Genomic DNA, 22,506 nt, shown 5'->3' with positions numbered 1-22,506 from the left:
ATATAGGGATACACTAAATTTCAATAAAACTCCTTAGTAAAATATGAGTTAACGTTACACCTCTTTTGTGTCCTCAGTGTTATACACTAAGGGCTGGATCGTGAGACCGAAAATCAGCCACTGTCATCTCTTCCTATGCAATAAGACGGGGGCCTGGGCTGCGCTGTTACTTGCAGAATCAGATTTAAAAAAAAAAAAAAAAACTCACGGCAAGACATGAAGGCAGCAACCCAGCCTTGCATCATTGTGGTCTGAAAATAGAACTGGTTGTGTAACCAACTTTTTTGTCACCTGGTCAGCAATAATGGCTGAATTTACCAAAAACCCATTTTGATCTTTAGTCATGTGATTCAGTCAGCCATGAGTTTCCAGAAAGTATAAGCTGCTCTCATAAATTTTAATAAGACTACTTTGATTCTCCCCATCCAAATCCCTAAATCTAGTGCTACTAGGCCAGAGTCGCAAAGAATCCAGACAATCACCATATAATAGCAAAGGTCTGACATATTCCGTTCCTCTTTACTGCCAACTAGTGGTTGTCTGGCTTTTGGCAGCCCAGATTTCCTAGCCCTCCATAAAATGTCATTGTTAACTTTCATGGCATTTAAACATGATTGATTTCTTATCTACAGATTTGCAATTTAACTCAGCTTATGTGAAATGGAGTGTCAGGCTAAGGCTACCCTCCTTAGATATTGACAGATTCTTTGCTACTTTTAAGACTTTTAGATAACACAAAAATTAATCAGGCCCTTTCAACTAATGCTGATTTGAAGTCCAGAAATTTGCCATAGCAATAGACTGTTAAAAGGTGGCCATCAAGTTTTTTTCTCTTCTCAAATCTTTAAAAAGCTCTTACCTGTGGTGGGGGGGGGGGGGAGAGTTAAAACACATCTCATGCTTTTAATCACACTTTGAAGTTAAGGCAGATTATCAATGTAAGAATGTTTGAAATAGGAATCCACGTCATTCCTAGTATTTCTGGACCAAAAAAATGCCTGACCCATCATGGAAAGCAAGATCTGTCAACTTAGTTCCAGCTCTAACAAAAGCCATAATGGAGTAACAAGTTGGGAAAAGCATACAAGGAATAACAGGGTGCACATAAAATAGCTCTTTAGGTTGCAATTGTATACCCATATTTTTTTAGATTAAATTTTTTTAGAGTCACTTGCTGAGATGGGCGGCTATAGAAATCAAATAAACAAACAAACAAACAAACAAACAAACAAACTCCACCAAACGTAAAGGGTTCCAATTTCAAGAGTGAGGGTTATGCCACCAAAGCCCCAGCCAGGGCTTTAAATCTTCAGCATTACCATAGTGACTGTATTTTATGACTGATGTCCTCTTGAAGCAAGTCGCATGGAACAGATTAGGCACCATGGAACTACCCCACACACCTTGATCAGCATTGCTGAAGGTTGGGTGATCATCATTTAGACCATGAGACAGAATGCCAGAACCTCAGACCGTACCATGGCTCTCTCCTGCCTGTTCAGTTCTTTGCTTGCACTCAAATGTCAGCCTAAAGATTTTTTGCTCTGGGTAATAACCAAACAATTAGCAAAAACCTTGCTGATTATGAAAAAAATAGAATCAGCTGTTCTTATAACCTGGACTCATTCCCTCCCTGCAGTCATTTAAACTGGACCTTGCACTCACTCACTCGCTTTCCTTTAGTGCATAAAATGATCTTTGGACTCTGTAATCAGAGCCTGCTGTTTCTGGCATAGTTTCTTTTCTTTTTTCTCTCCCTCCCCCCCCCCACCCCCCATTTTGGCCAAGAAGCTGTTGCAACTGGCGCTGTCTCCATTTGTGTTATCTTTTAGACAAAAACTGTACTTCCAAAGGAGGCACTAAAGAGCCCTTATGAGAGGGTCAGAAGAACACAGCTACATTTTAAAAACATTAGTCTCACTTCTGATATACTGCACTCTCATATAGAGATGATGCAAATGCAAAATTCACAACACCTCACTCCATTTAAAATGTGCAAAATATCAAACAAAGCTTTGTAGTGCTTTTCACACTAATGTGTCACACCAAGGGTGAAGAATGCACATTTGTCAGCAAAGTAGTTCAACTGACTATTATTATGTAAGATCCTCCAGAGGTTTTAAATTCAGGGCCAAACTGATTTTGGTATATACACAAAATCAACCTATCATCATGAAGATAGTTTTTAAAAATCTGGTATCTAGATGACTAAGGTAGTTTTCCTTAATGCATCCTTTTTTTTAACTGTTCCTTACATTGGAAAAGCCATACTGTATTAAAAAAAGAAAAGAAACATTAAAAAATTTTTCAGCCTAAACCCATGAACACAGGATGTCAGTGAAGTTTTCCTACTTTTAGAGGGCTCCAGTCCATATAAGAGACTGGCTGTCTTATTCATAATGAAAATCATGATATTAGAACAAGTTTTCCCATCTATTTTAGGCAACTTCAGAGAAAAATTTGCAGCACAGAGCATTTTAGGAAATTTTCTGTTACACACTTGGTGCAAATCTCAATAAATATGATTTAAATATTGAAAATTTGTATTTCTTTCTCCTTAAGACAAACTTTTTTTTGTTAAATGATGCAGATAAAGCCCCCAGAGGAAGAAACCCATTGCAACTGTGATGCTAGATGCTACAATTCTTGTTTGAACAATGGAAGTGTTCCCTAGGATACAGACTCATATACCTGTCTGGCATCAAAGCTGCTAATCCCTTCTCCATCTCTAATAGACACTGTCGGTCAGAATGCTTGCTTTTAAACTTAAAAATGGTTTCTCTGGAAGTAGCCCAGTTTGTTTTATTACTCCAAGAACACAGCAGGGCTCTGCAATGCTTCAGATTCAATTTGAAAAGATGCCTTAAAGTGCAAGGAACACAAACATATCACCTGTCTACACATCACACAATCCTCGGAAAAGGACAGGCTGCTTTAAAGAGTTACCCTAAAAAAAGCAGAGCAACCAATTTCCAGTAATTTTCTTCAAGGAGCTTTGGGGAGATAAGGGTGAGGGAAAGGGAAGAGAGAAGTCAGTTTTGTTTCCTTGCTTTGCAATACATACACCATATATACATTTTTTAAAAACTTAAATTAATACTAAGAAAACTATCCTACTATATCAGTCAATTAACAGAACAGAATCATTAATTGAACAGATTCCAGTTTCTTCCTGCCACCTTTTTTGTACCCCTAAAACTGCTCCAAAGGCTTTAGGGGACCATTTGCAGCAAATTTGGGGGCACATGAGGGTGCAAGATAAGAAAAGCTAGAAAGGCTACGGGCAAGGGCAAGAATTCTGTTTGGGTAACATAGGACATAGTCCAAAAGAATCACGTGGTCCATATAGCAAATGTAGTCACCATCCTCAACCCATAACCTCCAGAATGTTAGACTACAAATCCCATCTTCCTTATTCAGCACAGCTGTTGGCCGTGGACACAAAATTTGTAATCTAATGTGCCTGGAGGACAGCACATTATAAAGGCTGATTTATAGTGTCATGGGCTGAGTGGGAGGGGGAGTGGATGACACAAGGCTGATCTTCTTTGAGGGCAAAAAGCCAACACCTGGATACAAAGTCTAGGCTAACTTTGAACACTATTTTTCTGCCACTTCCAACAACAACAACAAAAGGCCATAGTCACTGAATAAACCTAATTGTACTACTTGATATGGCACTGGAATCAGGCCTTTACTCCAAGCATTTATAAAACTTCACAGAAGCCAAAAGGGACTCTCTTTGGAGCGGCATGCTATTTGATTTTGAGGGAGCAACTGGAGGGGTGACATTGATTAAGAATTCATCATCATCTTTTTTTTCTTTGCAAGATCTTACATAAAACTTCAGTCAACTGAAACAAAGTCAGGAGATGTGTGTTTCATTTAGTCCTGCCAACTTCTGCTAAGTGAAGATCCTGTCCTATGTGATTCAAGGAACAAAACCCTGCATTTCATATTCAAGAGGTGCTTTTAAACCTACTGCAACTTTTAGGAAGCCAAAATTACAACTATGATTTTCCATTTGTACTGATACTGCTGTCCCATACTGAGACACCAACACATAGATTAACCCAGTTCTTTAATAACCAGCTGGAGTATGCATACTAACAACCAGGCTAAAATGTTAATTCTGCAGCTCCTAGAGACGTCTCTATTAAACTTCCTCCTCACCAGGGGATCGCATCCTAGTCAAACAGACAAATAACGCACAAACACTCTGAATTCGGCTTTGCATACTTGGAATCCCAGTTTAAGGTTCTGTTCCACCCACGCATTTGCTTTTTCTCCAACACCAGAGAAACTGGTAGGCACGCTTCGCACTGCATCTTGGACTCCACAGCACATACTGAAAATTGTTAAAGCAAAACCAAGTTGCACTGTAAAGATGGCTCTAAGAAACTCTCAATATGCCACACTCGGAGAGGGAAGAGAGCGGCCAAACGTGCACACAGCTACGTTCGTGCCCTAAGCAACACCAGTACGCACGCACACCTGCTCAAAGGAACATCGGAACCTCCGATCCCACTGCGCGTTGGGATTCAACCGTTTTGTGGACAGAAAAGTAAGTCAGCCAACCTCTTCTTACTGCCCACCGCTCTCTTGGGAGGCGGGGGTGGATCGTTGTCCGGAGGGTTACAGGGGAATCCAAACAAGCAACAGAAGAGCCGAGTTTCCCGAGCCCTTCTCGCGGACGTTCTTTCGCCCCTTCTCCCTCAGCTTATGAGGACATTTATTAAGCGAGGGCCCCCGAGATTTGTCTAGAGTGTGCATCTCGCCGCCCCCCGCCCCGCACACCTCCAATCCCCACTTTGCTGACCGAGCCCATTACATCCCCCGCCGGATTGTGCGTGACTCCTGCCGGCTAAGAAGCCCCCGCTCGCCCACTCTGGCCCGCTCCTCTTCAGAGGCGAGTTGAACTTACCACATGCAGTTCCTCCTGAGAACTAAAGCATCAGGGTCTGCTGCCGTGCACGCTCCTAATCTTCCACTCGCTCCATATGTCACTCTCCTCGCCCGAGGGGGGCGGACGGTGGGACAGAGGAGGTGGAATAGGGTGGGGGCGGGGAAGCGAATGCCGCTCAGGGAGGGTTTAAGCCTCCGCTTTCCTGTGGCTGCGGCGCTCACGAAGCATTATACAATGGTGGTGGAGGAGGAGGAGGAGGAGGGAGGGAGGGAGCGAGCGAGCAGGCGAGCGCTGGAAGAGCAGCAGCCTGCGCTTCCAGCACTTGCCAGGCGGAGAGAGTGACGCGAGGAAAGGCTTCTGCAAGCTCCTTGCCCTTTGGCTCACGTTGGAAGCCCCGCCTATGTCCCTAGGCAGGCAGGCAGGCAGGCACTCCGTCTTCCTCCCTCCCCCCTTCTCTTCTGCTGCTGCTGCCGCTGCCGCTGCCGCCGCCTGCTTTCCACTCCACTCCCCTCCGCCCCACCTCCCTCAGAAGGCCTGGGAGGCAGGCGACACATGCCCCCTCGCTGGGCCAGCTAAGGAGGGCGGGGCGTAGGGCTTGGTTCTCCCTTACATGTGCCTTTGTCCCAAGAGATCAGCTATGCTAATACAAATCTGCTGCTTGCTGCAGAAGACAACACAAGCGCGCGCTCACCGCCCCCCCACCCGCACACGCCCAGGAGAGAAAGGGTGACAGCAGGCGCAGTCAACGTCGCTGTCAGCTCCCCCCTTTCGCCTCGGATGCGGAAGGGGCTTGGGAAGAGCGGCCCAATTTATTAGCAATCAATCAATAAATAAATGGGATGGGTGGGCACCCAAGGGAAAGCAATACCTTCGAAATGGAAAGCTAATGTGCTGGTTCCAGCCCTCATCTTGCACTCCCTGGGAGGCAGGTCCGCCTCAATCCCACCGGCGCCCCGTGATGACTTATTCGTCATGCTGAGGGCTGCCCTCTGCACATGCCCAGTGGCACAGTTGCGGGTTATGTCGTACACCTTCCGGGTACGTACTCTAGTTCTGGAAACCATCCGGAAGGTTTTCCTGGACTCTACACATATTGGCTATATTGTGGCCAGTTCTATAGAGCTGAGAGGCTGTTGGCCAGGAGTTGGATGTTCCGGACCCAGGCTGGTTTTAGGCTGAGGCCAGCCTAAACCCGAATAAGCTTGCTCGTCTTAGCGCAGCTGCAGATGAAGCACCCGGACGCCCAGCCTTTCAGCCTCCAGCACACGCCGCCTACATCACGCAGGCGACTCTTTCAAAAACAGAAGGCGGCAACCCAGCCCAGCCCAGCCACTCTCGTTTCCGAAAGATAAGTCAGGCAGCTCCAAAAAGGCAGGGAGACGCCAATGTACATCGACCCGCCACTTCGGTTTCGCAGAATTGGCGCGGTTCTCGGGACGAAACGCAGCCTAACTGGAGTTCCTGTGCGGGCGCGCTGACGCTGAGCCTCCCCCCGCCCCGTCCCCCGGCAGCAGCGAGTCTGCAGCCTGAAGCCAACCGCAACTATGATAAGCACGCGAGCTATTCAACAACTTGAAATTAGTCAACAAGTCAATCTGGAGCAGGACTGCGAGTTCCTGAAAGGAGCAGCAACAGCAGGCGGGCTCCGCAGAAGGGACAACAGCTGGGCTTCCCTCGCGAGCCAGAGCCGCGCTCGAGAGAAGTGGGCGGGGAATGGAGAGCGGGGGCTTCGCTCCGGGGCGGGGAGGCCTCCCTCCCTGGCAAGTGTGCGGGGAGGGGGAGGGGAGGCTTGTGTTGTCGCTCAAGTCGTGCCGGACTTTTTCCTCGCTCTTCCAGGAGATCCTGCCCCCCCCCCCGAAACGTAGGTGAGCGAGTCGAAAGCTCCGTCCTAATCAAGCAGTGCATAACTACGAGCCAGTCGGAAGAAAGCGAAACGCCCGGGCGCGACACGACGGTGGGAGGGAGAAATGAAAGCTGGGCTTTCCCGGCTCCCGAAGGCTCGGCGATCAGATCAGGCGTAGGTCGAGCGGATTCGCTCCTAGGGCCTGGGATCAGTAAGTTGCACCAGCAAGCCCACCAAACTATCCGACCTCGGATCAAGCCTACGGACTACCCTGAACTTTTTTGTTCCGTGGATTCCGTTCCTATGACACACACAAACCGGGCGCCAAAGACAACGGCAATAAAAATGCCTCCCCCCCTCCAGAATTCTAATTCTGTAATCAGAATAAATGCGCAAAAATATGAGTTATAGAGCAGCGAGTCAATGGATGCCCATTGTAGTGCAGCAGTAGCAGTAATAGAAGCAGCAAGGCTAATAGCAGTATTCAGATAAGGTATCCACCCAGTGGAGAAGAACTTCTGGTGACTTCGCAGACACTGCCATGAGTTTTTCTTGGCAGCACTACGGAAGTGGATTCCACTGCCTTCCTCCGGGATGTTTTTCAAGTTCCCGGTCTACCCTACAGGCAGGGAATCTCCCATTCCAGAACTAACCAAGCGTGGTTCTGCTCAGGTTCCAAGCCAGACAAGATCATCCAGGTGCTGCGACACAACCATCATTTTACAGTAGTTAAACGAAAGGGACTAGAAGAAACTAAGTAAGCTTTGGACATTAAACCAGACATAAAGTTCTCTTTCCCCATCACAAAGCCTATCATTTCTGTGAAGGCGCACTTAGGTCACAGAGATGTGGTCAATACATACAAGAATATTTGAAGGAAAGCTATTGTAACACTGCCTATCAATACTTTAAAAGTAAAACTTATTTCAAATAGCATTCTAAAAGTTCATCTACACACATTCAAATTTTGGCTGCCACTTCAAAATCATACCAAATAATTTTGGCCTCTAATTGTTCATTAAGTGCATTGGGACAATAAAGCTTTAGGACTTACCACCATAAGGTTGATTATTGGTCAGTATTATCAAGGCAGGGTTTGACATGACAATGTCCTGTAATGATTTTAATCAATCATGCTGATTATCTTCCTGCAACCAGATCACATTTTAGAAGTACGGAAGGCGTATCTGAAAAGTGAAATTCAACTGGAAGTGCAGTCTTTAATGCCCCATGGAATAAAACCCTTTTAAATTCAGGACTAAGCAATAGAAACCGTGCACCTTATTCCTAATTTTTAGATGACCAACATGGTTGTGAGAGTGGGGACTTTATCCAACATGTTCTAAAGAACCTGCATCCTACTATGATCATGTAGAAATTTAGCCATAATGTTTTAATTACATAGATTTTAATAGTTTTACAACCTAATATTTTCCTTGGAGTAAACTTCTATACTTAAGTCTCAATCAAATAAATTAAATTATTATTAAATGCAAGTAAGTTTAACAAAGCAGGCTTCCAAGTATGAGTCCAAAGTATTACTGTAGCCTACAATCCTTAGCTTTCTCTTTCTCCTTTCTCATCTTGATTTTTAATTAATCTGAAGTTAGTTTCTAGACATCATGATGTATAATCAAAACCGACTGTTCAAAAGAATGAATGCATTTCCAGGAATTGGGCGTTTTATTCTCAGTGTTGAGAATTACAGTTTACTTTGGGGGGAGGGGGGAATTTGGGGTCGCTTAACAAAATGTGATCTTTTGGAGAAAGTAAGCAGATAGTTTGAGCAGTTCTAACCAAATTTAAGCAAACATGTGAACGGTAAGTTCCTTGAAAACATACAGACACACTAATAGACATACACAAAAACGTTCAGTCTGTATCACCAAATTTAGAAATAAATCCACTGCCAGAAATCAGTGTGAGAATGTCAGATGTAGACTAAACTCCCACTCCCATTCTGCTCCATTACATGTAAGTGCAAGGCCAGTTACAGTGAACACCACAGGCGTTCTTTATACATGCATGCATTTCGTTATCTTAAAAAAAAGTATTTCTGTTCATAATACTTACTATAATAAAAACCTGAATGAAATATTTCTAAAATTCTGTTCTGTGGAGGTGTTTGAACAATGGCCAACTGTTTGGGGATGCCGTAGCACAGTAGTGGATTCCTGCACTGGGCGGTGAGTTGGGCTAGATGACTTTCCAGATACCTTCCAATTCTTACATTCTTACATAAGCCATAAGGCCGGGGGCAGCAGGGGTATGTGGCAGAGTGCAGGGCACCCAAAGGAGCAGAGGTGGGGAGGGAAGACAGGCAGGCGTGGGGAGTTAAAGTGCCCCTGAGGTCCTAAGTGTGGGCAGGCTGCCAAGTGCCCAAATTTGGATCACGTGACTGCGAGGGCACTGCAGCGGACGTAACTTCAGGGACCAGTCATAAGTCCATTTTTCTACGGAATTCACCTAGGATTTATAGCTTCATCAAATAGCTGACCTAAGTTTTTTTCATTCACCTTCCTCTCTAAGACACAAAAAATAGCTGTAAAAAGTGTCTTGAAGCTGGATCTACAGTCCTGTTCTAGAGATGCCCCTATACCCTATTTGGCACAGATCTGCAGGTTTTTGCCAATGGTTGGTTGTAAATAATAGTAACAACAGCAACAGCTGGGCAGAAGGCAAATGGTGGGTAACCATGAGGCCATACAATTCCCACATATTAAGGCTGTGGAAAACATTTTGCATCCAAAACTGTTTTAAAATAGCTGTTCTCAGTTTGAAATGGACTATTCTGACCATTCTGGCTTGCTGCACCTTACCAAGGCAAGCAGTTCCACAACTATTACAGGTAGTCCTCGACTTACGATCATGGTTGGGACTGGAATTTCCATTGCTAAGCGATGCAGTCATAAATCAAGATGTCATGTGACCCCATTGCTTAACCATAACAATCCCGGCACTCCCCACTGCCATCGTAACCCCAAGACGCATGGGTCGTTAAGCGGGAAGAGGCGGGAGTCCCAGGTAAGGACCACAGGGGTGCCACCAAGTGTGTGTGGGAGGCCTGGGAGGGCCAGCACAGACTGCACACGAGTTGGGGGAGGGGGGTGCTGCCGTGCGGCATGAGCTCAGGAAGGCTGGGGAAAGAATACAGTGCAGCTCAGGGGCTTCCTGGTGCACCAGGGCTCTGGGGGTGCAAAAAGCCCTGAGCTGCAGCACGAAGCCCAGTCCCAGCCCCAGGATGCGCCTTCTGGAAAGCCTTGCCCTTTAGTGGGGAGTCCTTGCAGGAGGCACTTCTGGCGCATGCTCTGCAGCTCACACTGGAAGTTGCTGGCCATCTGTGAAATTTTGCAGGAGGTGCTTCCAGGGGTAAGGCTTTACAGGAGTGCGCATCCCAGGGCTTCACCCTTGCCCAGTGTCTGGATCCTGGGCCAGCAGCAGGAGGAAGATGGCGGCGAAGGGTGGCGGGGGGCGGCAGGGGTATGTGGCACAGTACAGGGCACCCAAAAGAACAGAGATAGGGAGGGAAGATAGGCAGGTGTGGGGAGTTAAAGTGCCCCTGTGGTCCTAAGTGTGGGCAGGCTGCCAAGTGCCCAAATTTGGATCACGTGACTGCAAGGGCACTGCAGGGGACGTAACTTCAGGGACCAGTCATAAGTCCATTTTTTCAGCATCTTAACTTCGAACAGTCATTGACTGAACAGTCATAAGTCAAGAACTACCTGTAGTAGCCAACCAAGGCAATATTCTCAGATTATAAAAAGCATGTTATAACCTACAAGTCATCATAGATTTTATCTCCTGGAATTCTGCTCAGAGGTCAAGAAACTCATGGCAACCTAGTAAATGAACGCCCTCTCTGAAAACAGTTCTGTTATCAAGCTCAAGCTGAGACTACAACCACATCTAGGAGTCTAAGGTTCTCTCCAATTTGTACTGCAACATCCATGACACCTGACCACTGACAAGTTGATTGGTCATCTGGAAGGTGCTCAGTTATTTTCTAAGCAGAAGCAATAAGTACAGAACAACTATAACCAGGAGGTTTGTTGGACCTTTTGGGACTGCTTCTGGAGACATCAAGGTAAATATTAGTTTTTATATTGCAATAATATTATTATTGCTGTATTTTACTGTACAGTGTAAACTGCCTAGAATCTGGTTGGATTGAGGTGGTTTATATATTTCATAATATTGCAGTATGTTATTACGACTTCAGCAAAGTTCTCCAGTACAGGATCTCAAAATTTACAATTTAGCTATATAAATTGCATAGGAAAATTTACAAATTTTTAAATATTATAGCGGAAAGTTGAAATGTTATCAGAGGGCTTCAGCCCCTGTCATCACAAAGTACCAAAACACTTATCAAAAAGCAGCTGGGGGCACTGGAATTCAGGAAGATATATAAAGCTCCCTCCTCCCCCCCCCCCCAACTTATTCCCATCGCCAAGGGAACTGGCCTTCTAGAAAACAAATCAGTGAGTTTCAAATTGCATTTTCATCTCATGGTTCTGAACGAATGCTAACCTGAGCACTATTAAACCAAATGTTAAAGCACATTAAAATCAATGAGACCTCACTGTGTCTAGCTTTAGAAGACACGATCTCTAGAAGAGATCCAAGTTTCCTGGCTATTTTGACCAGGGTGGAAGAAGCTATTGAAAGAATCAGAACATATCAAAATTCACCCCATTACCCACAATACACTGTGCTGAATTTTCATTTTACAGTATTTGAATTTCTTCCCTGCTGGATATTATGAATGAACATCTGCACTGACCACAAATGGCCTACTGCCATTTTTGCAAGATTCTACATAGTTCTTCAATATGCTTTTTACTCTGGAGTAAAATACTGCACAAAAAAAGGGAAAGGTCTCATGTAATTACACACACACACACACACACACACACACACACGAATGGCAGCCACCATTTTCTCTTCTCTTCTTCTCTTCCCCACTTAGTTCATATTCTTTTACTGTATGTTAAACAACTTGATAAATAAGAAAAGCTCCTGGTGTCTCTTTACATTCAAACCAAGCCAATTTGTAGTACCCCCAGAGGGGTCAGTAGAAACAAAGGCTTTCATCAAAACAACAAAAACAGCATCCTACCATGAAGATGCAAGCTCAGACCCTTTCATACATGCAGTGTCTCAAAGCATGCACAAAAGGCACAGAGACTGTGTCACAATGGCCTGATGCTGCTCCCCCCCACCCCGCTGCACACACCTCTGAGTACCTCCCTTAAGACTGAACTTTGGTGATGAGGGTAGTATCTTTAATGCACCTAGTCCTTTATCCAAGGAATACGTACGTGCAAATTGCTACATAGAATCTGCTTATCAAGCAAGCTAAGTAAAACTTGCATTTTTTAGAGCATTTACTTCACCTTGAGCCATGCAGTTTTCTGGTTTTATGTATGAGGCACAATCACACAAAAATATCTTACAGATCCAGTCTACTGAACTTTTATAGCACAGACCACATTACACTTAAGCAGAAATGGCTTCTTCATCAGACAGAAGTATGTCCTGCTGAAACCTCTGAGACTCCCTTCATTTGCAACCCAAATGAAGTTCTGAGCAGATACCCTTAAATACACATTTCATTCTCTGAATTACATTCTAATTGCATGTTCAAAAGAGCCATTACAATTTTAGCACCACAGCTACTACCGTGAGAACTTCTTTATCACACCGTGTCACCTTCCCTACACACCAAACTTATTGCCATATTTCCATTTTTCATGACATTTGTTTCATCAGATGGCAGCCCCTAGCCAAACATGGCTGATCTTAAGCAAAACAAACAAGCTAAGCAGGGTCAGATCTGGTTAGTATTTGAATGAAAGTAATCCCAGGGCTGTGGATTACATTGGAAAGTTTAAAAACCCCTGCAAAAGAAGACAGTGGAAAACCACTTCTATTTTGTTGCCAAGAAAAAGGACATGTATGTGTCCATGTGGTCACCATGAGTTGTGCTCAACCTAATTACTTATAATTAAATCCACCTATAGGGTTGTAAGTGAGATGCCATCCCCACTTGGGTTTTTCAACTTCTAAATGGGTTCTAGACCATCCTCAGCCATGAAAGCTCACCAGGTAACTTGGGGCTGGTCTCTCTCTATCTTAGCTGAACCTCCCTCGCAGGGTGCTTGTGGAAAGAAGGAGGAAGGAGTGCTGTGTCTGCTGCCTTGAGCTCCTGAAGGAAAAGTGGGACATAAAGCTCATAATACATCCATCCATGACTACAACTGATCTTTTGAAAAGTGTGCCTGCTTGTTGGGATTCCCAGATCAACAGCTGGGAAGGACTTTCTTTGCTGGCACCCAGTGCAAAAGGACCCTCCTGCTGCCATTTGGAGACGGAAAGTGCCTGATCCTGCACGTGTAGCCTAAGAAACTGAATGTCAGCCGAAAAGAACAGCCTCCCCAATCACAGAATACGCCAGTTGACAGCCCTTTCATTTTTCCAGGCAGCTGATTTATAACTTTTCCTTTTACAGCAGGGTGAAACTGAAATTGTTTGTAAAGTGCAAAAGAAGTCCACCATTTGCTGTGGAGAAATCTCATGCACTTTGCTTCCGAGGTGAGGAGAGCAGGCACCTCTGAAGCATAACTTGCCTCTTCTTGGGTGGTGGGAGGGTGGGGCTTGGTCCTTGGCTAAGTGTGGGTGGCACCAGCAGAAGGAAATGCAGTTGTGTCGATGAGGAAGAGTGTCTTGTGTTCCGCTAAGGAAATCTGCTCCGTTTTAATGAAGCAAAGCAAGGCTATAGTTTGAAGCGAACCTTTAGAAGTTGTAATCACGCTGCTGTTCCTCCCTCCAACCCCCTCTCCAGCTAGCAGTTGCTGAGTAGCTAAGGTGGTTCTAAATAAAGAACTGGAGTCAACAACAGGAAGTAACTCCCACAGAAAAAGAGAGCGAGTGAGAGCAAGCGAGCGCACAGAATACAAACTCTCTCTCCAACTCTTGCACGCAGCTGACAACAGCCTTTTTGTTATTTGCATGTTGCATCAAAAACCATGGCTTTTCAAAGCATGCACTTGCTTTTTCACCAAGGCCCTTTTTTGCCCCCCCCAGAGGAGAAAAGCCTCACCTCAAGCTCCACCCCCAAACCCCTCCCCACCTGCCCTGCCCCAGCTCTGGCCAGGCGACCCAGACTACACCCCTCACGAGCCAATCCAGAAAGGCACAGAGTGCCCTTTGGAAAAAACTTTTTAAAAGTACAGTCGTGGGTTTTTTCCCTCCAGAAGCATCCTTGAAAAAGAAAATTGGGGAAGGGGGTGAATGGGAAGGAGGACGTGACCAAACAGGCCAAATGTGGGTGTCTTTGTTGCATGCAGTATCAGCTCTGAAATTAGCAGCAACCTCAGCTTCCCAGTCACAGTTTTAGAATCTAAACCCATTAAATTGCTCTCAGTCAGGAAGCATTAAAAAATGCTGCATCTATTGAAAAGTAAAGAGAAAATTGGGAAGAGCTGTCAGAATGAATTGAAACTAATTTGGCTCATTTATTTTCAGAATCATTGAATGGGCCTACATCATTCCGTGTGAAGGGAGCTGTGGTCTAACATCATCGGTAGGATTACGGACCCCTTCTCTTGACTGACAGCATGCAAATCATTAGCATTCTCAAAAGATATATTTAGCCCTTAATTTGGGAGACTGCTAGGTGACCAGTTTCTCAAGATGCTTGAGATCAGTTCTGGGAAAATTAAGGGCTAATAATTTCTCCCTCTGTGCTTCATGCCTTTTACCTCCTACACTACTCACACTGAGGAGGTGAGCTGTTTGAACAGCACGGCTGCCCTTTTGGCAACATCCCTTGAATCAGGCCAATATAATATGGCTATTCCCCAGACCAGCCCCTCTGGCTTGTAAATTAGAACCTTAATACCCATTCATATTGGCCCAGGTGAGAGGCTAACACTCAACATACAATGAATCCTGTTCTGTGGCTCACCCACCCAGAGACCCATTTCCAGTGCTAACTGCAGCCTGAATCATTCTCCTAGCACACCTTCCTGCAAGTCACAAACTGCTCTGAGGAAGGCCTGCTGAATAATCTCCTGCCAGGAGGATCTTCCTGATGCAAATAGTGCCTAGATAATAAGAGGAGCAGGAAGTCAATCCTCAAGCCTTCTCAGGAAGCACCAGCAAAAAGAAGCCAATTCGCTCGGCAGCTGGGAGAGATTCCTGTCTATCAGAGCTGACTGATGAGTCATTTAGCATTGCCCATGTACTGTACACAAGAATGGAAAATGTAGAAGAATGAAGTCATGATCAGCAAGATTGTTAGGCACCGAGAGAATTGGCACTGGGATTATGTTTTTAGTGCTGTGGCTTTTCATAGATCAGGAATAGCCCAAATCAAAGTATATACTTGGAGTATTTAAAGAGGAATTGTACCTTACATATTCTGATATACAGGAACATGGGATTTTCAATAACCAATGAGAATATTAGATGCAGCATCTTGAGAGATCCAGACTTTCCTTTTTGACTCCAAAGATGACTGATGTAGATAGATGGACGGATGGATGGGAGGTTATTATGTGATAAAAAAAGACACAGCTTTGAGTATTCTTTACAACATTTCCAAAGCTGCATCCTCCATAGTACTTTATCCCCTATACAAACAATTGTCTTCAGACAACCGTGCATTGTGCCCCCTCCCAGGGCTACTTCAACTGCAACTGGGAGGAGACAGAAATGAAACAAGTGGCAGGAAGTGAAGAAGGAGGCTGAGTCCACAGCAAAAAGAAAAGGACAAGAAGATCAGGTGGGAAGAGATTTTAGAAAGCCTTGTGAGTTATTGTGACAGACAAGTTCAGAGGTCGGGATGGTGTAATGTCATAGCCATGGACAGAAAGCAGGAGGAGACCTTAGAAGGCTGGTGGATGGCCTTTTTCCTGCCCAGTAGTAGTTCTGGCAGAGCTGACCCAGCACCCCCTTCCCCACTTTTGTCGTTATGTGCAGTTGCCATCTTGACAAGCTATAGCAGAGAAACCCAGCTCTGAAAATACAGCTACCAACACACCCTGGGCCACGTTTCCATCTGACAGCTGTTTTGACAGTTGGGCATGTCTTTACAGCCAGCATGATAGGGGCAGGCCAGAAGTTTGTAGTGGGCAGCACTGGGTGGAAAAAAAATTAAGAAAGGATATGCAAGCAGCTGATGAATACAAACAGGAGGAATGTCAAGATAAACATACATTCCAGCCTCTTTTTCATAGCCTTCATTTATGAGCTACTTTATGGCCCCTGCCAAGTGCAAATGGAAAAGAAATGTTGGGTGGGTTAACTGAAACAATTTTCCACTAGGATAGCTTACTTATGTACTGTAGCATATTATAATCAGTCCATACTGAAGCAGAGATATGAAATTTCAGTATTGCTGAGCTATACTTAGCAATATTCCTCGCCATTTTCCATGCTGGCGAGACTTACTGGGGATGGTAATTCAGCAACATCTGGAAACTTATGGATTTCCCACACCTGCACAACAGTCACCTGGTACATGTTTAAATATGGTCTTACTAATAAACAATTAACTGTATTATTCCAGTTAGTGGGTTATTTTTTTTCCAAAGTATATGACTTGCCAGGTTATCTATCATCCTCCATCCATCCCTATTTATTACCATTTTGGGAACAAAAGCCTGTTTTAAGCCATCCTAAGTGAGAGAAGCAGTTTTCACTTATACGCTTGGAAAATCTACAAAGGAGACCAAGCCAATTTTATTTGGTAAACAGGAATTGGCTGCCAGGAGAAGAGCAAAACCCAGCAAAAACAACATAGAGATTTGGGAGTAAAACTTGGTAGCTGTTCGAGCAAATCCCAATGGAAAACTTCGGCATGCAAGCCAAAATCCTGATTCAGTCTTTGCCACAACTACAAACAATGGTGCCTATTGCTATCAGAGTTGATGGGAGCTTTTCTTACTGAAGGCAGATTTTTAAAGTTGTTAACCATTGATTTTTTTTTCTCTTTTAGCAGCTACAAATCTACAAAGCGACATGGTGGCAAGTCTCGACCTTGCTGTTGAAAAAGTAGCTGGAGGAGAGAAAAGGGAGAGAGAGAGAGAGAGAGAAAGACTGAATACAAGAATCTGTGAAATTGCAATGTTTACAAGCTCACAGCTCATTAGCTTCAACCTTACGTTTGAAAAAGCACCCTGTTTCTGCCCACTTGAACTGATACACAAAGCTTTAACAACAGCTATGATTCACAGTCGGCTAGTCGGCTCCAGTCATGCTCACAAGTGATGTGGCACATTCTCAGTGCCTCCAGTATTTGCGTAATTGAGCTTCATTTGCTCTGCCCCCAGCCTGTGTGGAGTGCTGAAAGCAGCAGTGTCATCCGCCCCCAACTCCTCCTCCTCCTACCTGGCTGACAGCACGCCTCACAATGAATAAGAGAGAAAACTAAGGATGACAAAAGGTACACTTGAAGATCAGGAAGAGCTTTCTGTCCTATCCTCTGAATCAAAGGAAAAAGAAAATGAAGGAACAGAATGAAAACCTTAACATGGTTTCATGTCTCTAAACTATATTACAGTATCATAGAAAGTAAGTATTTATTTGGAGTGCATTACTTGGAATGCAGAACCAGTTTGGTGCAGTGGATAAGGCTCCAGGCTAGAAACCAGGAGACCATGAGTTCTAGTCCTGCCTTAAGCACGAAGCCAGCTAGGTGACTTTGAGCCAGTCTCTCTCTCTCAGTCCTAGGAAGAAGAAGGCAATGGCAAATCACTTCTGAAAAACCTTGCCAAGAAAATTGCACTGTTAGGGCCTTAGGCTTGATTGCAGAACCAAGTTTCTAATGCCTTGTGAAAGTCCAGTAAGGTCAGGGCAAGTCTGATCCTGGGGGAGATGAGCGGGTGCCCAGCAGAAAAGGCTCTTTTCCTGGGTCCTGCCAGATGGCACTCTCTAATGGATTGTAATGGTATGTGGGAATGACCTTGGGAGACAGAAAAAAGAGCCGCAGACTCTTGGTCAGATAAGAGGCAGCTCAGCCTGCAGAAGCAATGGGGGCATGGCAAATATCTTAGAAGGGATTCTCCCTAGCTTCTTGGACTGTAAAGACGAGGGGGGAGAGATGTACTTTCAGACTTGCAAGGTTCTGTTAATGTAACCTTACAATAAAGGTAGAGCTAGGACTTCTGGGTGTGCTTCTTGTCTGGACTACCTCACAAGGCTGACATGGATGGGACCCAGAGCATGCCTCTCCTGCCAGATGTAACAGGATGGTTAGACACCATTGGGGAGAGACGGTCCCATAAGTAACCTAGCCCCAAGCCATGAATGGTTTTAAAGGTGACTTCCAGCCCCTTGAATTGTACTCAGAAGCACACGGTAACCAAAATAGCTTGCGGAGCAGAGGTGTCACATGTGCCAAACAACCAACACCCTTAATTGCCCATGCCACTGCATTTTGTACCAGCTGAGGCTTCTGAATACTCTTGAAGGGCAGCCCCATGTGGAGCATGTTGCAGTAGTCCAACTGAGAAGTGACTAAGGTGTGAGTGACTGTGAGTAGGGCCCCCCAGTCCAGGAATGGGTGCAACTGGCCCACAACATGGAGCTGTGCAAAGACCCTCCAGGCCATGGCTGTCACCTGCTCTTAAAGCAGGAGCTTAGTTAGGTTAAACGTGGTTAGTTTCATCAGTTTCATCTCATGCAGCCTGGGCTCCCAACACACTGTTCTGATACATGGAATGCATTTGTAAACAGACAAAGGTACATGAGAGGACAGTCCAATCTCACAAATACATTTCTTTAGATGGGTCACCACTTGAATGGCTGGGCATCTGCAATAGGCCAGATCACCTTTACTGGCCCTCACAGGCTGTACATAAGAATCAACCCATCCAACAAGAACCTCTTGGGAAAAATTACTTGTACCTCCTCTACCACGAAATCAGAGAGAGGCCAGGAGGAAGTGATGGTCTCCTCTGTGATGGCTTTCATATTATCAAACAGTTTTTCCAGGAAAGTGGATTACTCCTGACATTGTAGGCTCTTCCAGAGGGCTTTTTGAATTAGTTGAGAGAAAGTTTATATTGGTCCAATCAGATTGCTGATTTTAATTTTTGTATTATAATACTAACCATTATTACACTGTGAACATTTTATGCTTGTGTTTTTAATGATCCACCAAGAATCATGTGATTATGTCTGCCTACAAAGCTTAAGATAGATAAAAATATTGGCATTGATTTCCTTCATCATAAAGACACTCAGTTCTTAAAAAAAAAATTTTTTTTTTTTGCTGTTCAATTGTGTCTGATCCTCAGCAACTGCCTGAACAAGTCCCTGAGTTTTCTTGGCAAGATTTCAGAAGTGGTTTGCCATTGCCTCCTTCCTAGGGCTGAGAGAAAATGACTGGCCCAAGGTCACCCAAGCTGGCTTTCATGCCTAAGGTGGGACTAAAACTCAGTCTCCTGGTTTCTAGCCCATTGCCTTAACCACTACAGCAAACTGGTTCTCTCTTCAAACTTAAATACTATTTTAAAAAAACATTCATCCTTCTGAGATAAAGAGAAGACTACTTTTTATAGTTTCACTTTTATTATTCTCTTGATACTTCCTGCAGTGGATACAGTAGTAGAGTTAAGAAAAAACAGAAACAAACTTCAAGGGCAAGAAGTACATTACATAGAGTGGATGCAACAATCATGAGAATGTGGCCACGCGAGCAGTCTTGGGTGCTCCAAGGATGGCACATGTAACACCTTTGCCGCAGGAGCTGCAAAGGATGCCAGTTTGCTTCTGGGTCCAATTCAAGGTGTTGGTCATCACCTTTAAAGCCCTACATGGCATGGGGCCAGGTTACCTGAGGGACTATCTCACCCCCATTACATTGATCCATTCCACTTCATCATGCAGAGAGGGCATGTTACGGACCCCGTCCATAAGAGACTGTCGACTGGTGGGGCCCAGGAAGAGAGCCATCTCTGCTGTTGACCCCGCTCTATGGAAAAGCAGCCCCTGCTCTCCTGGCCTTCCAGAAAGGGTGTGAAGATCTGGCTTTGCCATCTCATGGGGGACGGGAGGAGGGATAAGCACCCTGAAGAGGCCCCCATGAATTAAATTAATTTAAATTAAGAACTTTTTTGATGGAGTTTTTAAAGGTTAATAAAAGAACTCCAAGCAGCAAACAGCAATCTTGCAGAGTAGAAGCGTGAACCAAAAAAGGAACTTGCACATTAAGCTTTTGTTGTTGTTTATTCGATCAGTCGCTTCTGACTCTTCGTGACTTCATGGACCAGCCCACGCCAGAGCTTCCTGTCAGTTAACACGCCCAGCTCCCCCAGGGATGAGTCCATCACCTCTAGAATATCATCCATCCATCTTGCCCTTAGTCAGCCCGTCTTCCTTTTGCCCTCCACTCTCCCTAGCATCAGCATCTTCTCCAGGGTGTCCTGTCTTCTCATTATGTGGCCAAAGTATTTCAGTTTTGCCTTTAATATCATTCCCTCAAGTGAGCAGTCTGGCTTTATTTCCTGGAGGACGGACTGGTTTGATCTTCTTGCAGTCCAAGGCACTCTCAGAATTTTCCTCCAACACCACAGTTCAAAAGCATCTCTCTTCCTTCTCTCAGCCTTCCTTATGGTCCAGCTCTTGCAGCCATATGTTACTACTGGGAATACCATTGCTTTAACTATGCGGACCTTTGTTGTCAGCGTGATGTCTCTGCTCTTAACTATTTTATCGAGATTTGTCATTGCTCTTCTCCCAAGGATTAAACGTCTTCTGATTTCCTGACTGCAGTCAGCATCTGCAGTAATCTTCGCACCTAGAAATACAAAGTCTTTCACTGCTTCTACATTTTCTCCCTCTACTTGCCAGTTATCAATCAAGCTGGTTGCCATAATCTTGTTTTTTTTTAGGTTTAGCTGCAAGCCAGCTTTTGCACTTTCTTCTTTCACCTTCATCATAAGGCTCCTCAGTTCCTCTTTGCTTTCAGCCATCAAAGTGGTATCATCTGCATATCTGAGATTGTTAATGTTTCTTCCAGCGATTTTAACCCCAGCCTTGGATTCCTCAAGCCCAGCATGTTGCATGATGTGTTCTGCGTACAAGTTGAATAGGTAGGGTGAGAGTATACAGCCCTACCGTACTCCTTTCCCAATCTTAAACCAGTCCGTTGTTCCGTGGTCTGTTCTTACTGTTGCTACTTGGTCGTTATACAGATTCCTCAGGAGGCAGACAAGATGACTTGGTAGACAAGATGACCATACTGCTAAGAACTTGCCACAATTTGTTATGGTCCACACAGTCAAAGGCTTTAGAATAGTCAATAAAACAGAAATAGATGTTTTTCTGAAACTCCCTGGCTTTTTCCATTATCCAGTGGATATTGGCAATTTGGTCCCTAGTTCCTCTGCCTTTTCTAAACCCAGCTTGTGCATCTGGCAATTCTCGCTCCATGAATTGCTGAAGTCTCCCTTGCAGGATCTTGAGCATTACCTTACTGGCATGTGAAATGAGTGCCACTGTTCGATAGTTTGAACATTCTTTAGTGTTTCCCTTTTTTGGTATGGGGATATAAGTTGATTTTTTCCAATCTGATGGCCATTCTTGTGTTTTCCAACTTTGCTGGCATATAGCATGCATTACCTTGACAGCATCATCTTGCAAGATTTTGAACAGTTCAGCTGGGATGCCGTCGTCTCCTGCTGCCTTGTTATTAGCAATGCTTCTTAAGGCCCACTCAACCTCACTCTTCAGGATGTCTGGCTCTAGCTCACTGACTACACCATCAAAGCTATCCCCAATATTGTTATCCTTCCTATACAGGTCTTCTGTATATTCTTGCCACCTTTTCTTGATCTCTTCTTCTTCTGTTAGGTCCTTGCCATCTTTGTTTTTGATCATACCCATTTTGGCCTGGAATTTACTTCCGATGTTTCTAATTTTCTGGAAGAGGTCTCTTTTCCTCCTATTCTATTGTCTTCTTCCAGTTCTGCGCATTGCTTGTTTAAAAATAATTCCTTATCTCTTCTGGCTAACCTCTGGAATTTTACATTTAATTGGGCAGATCTCCCCCTATCACTGTTGCTCTTTGCTTTCCTTCTTTCTTGTGCTACTTCTAGTGTCTCAGCAGACAGCCACTTTGCCTTCTTGGTTTTCTCTTTCTTTGGGATGTATTTTGTTGCCGCCTCCTGAACAATGTTGTGAACTTCTGTCCAGAGTTCTTCTGGGACCCTATCTACTAAGTCCAGTCCCTTAAATCTATTCTTCACCTCCACTGCATATTCCTTAGGAATATTAGTGAGCTCATATCTAGCTGATCTGTGGGTCTTCCCTAATCTCTTCAGTCTGATCCTAAATTGTGCAAGAAGAAGTTCGTGATCTGAACTACAGTCAGCTCCAGGTCTTGTTTTTACCGACTGTATAGATGTCCGCCACCTTTGGCTGCAAAGGATGTAGTCAATCTGATTTTGGTGTTGTCCATCTGCAGAAGTCCATGTAGAAAGCCGTCTCATTAGGCTTAATTATGTTCAAAAATAAATTCAGACTTCACACTGTAGTTAGATGAAGAAAAATAGAGATAGCTTATTTTATTCCGTAGATCTGGATACAGGTAGGTTCATAGTAGAAAGCACTTAATCATCACTGGTTCTTGGTAGCAGAGGATGGTTAGGGGAGGGCTGCATTCCTGCAGCACCTCCTGCTTGCATGTCTGCCCACAAGGTAATGGAGACTGTTAATCCCCAAGCACCCTGGTCTCTATTTGAATATG

The 22,506-nt window shown here is 44.5% G+C and overlaps 1 protein-coding gene and 1 long non-coding RNA gene across 4 annotated transcripts in view; one reads left to right on the top strand and one right to left on the bottom strand.

Moving 5' to 3' along the window:
• Positions 1-22,506, bottom strand: part of SERTAD2 (SERTA domain containing 2) — a 138,294-nt gene that overhangs the window by 31,962 nt on the left and 83,826 nt on the right. The window contains exon 1 of one of the 3 annotated variants that reach the window (XM_063316793.1): positions 4,925-5,269. The exons of the other annotated variants lie outside the window; for them this stretch is intronic. The gene's annotated coding sequence lies outside the window, so the exon portion shown is untranslated. Of the gene's footprint in view, positions 1-4,924; positions 5,270-22,506 lie in introns of those variants that run through there. 3 annotated transcript variants of the gene reach the window in all.
• Positions 10,800-17,570, top strand: LOC134506479 (uncharacterized). Its single transcript, XR_010068815.1, has 3 exons — positions 10,800-10,833; positions 13,261-13,343; positions 16,753-17,570. It is a non-coding gene; the product is annotated as an uncharacterized LOC134506479 (long non-coding RNA).

The sequence above is a fragment of the Candoia aspera genome, chromosome 1 (assembly GCF_035149785.1).
Source record: "Candoia aspera isolate rCanAsp1 chromosome 1, rCanAsp1.hap2, whole genome shotgun sequence".
Taxonomy (NCBI): Eukaryota; Metazoa; Chordata; class Lepidosauria; order Squamata; family Boidae; genus Candoia; species Candoia aspera.
Note: the sequence above shows the minus strand (reverse complement) of the source record. Positions and strands in the feature narration are given on the sequence as shown.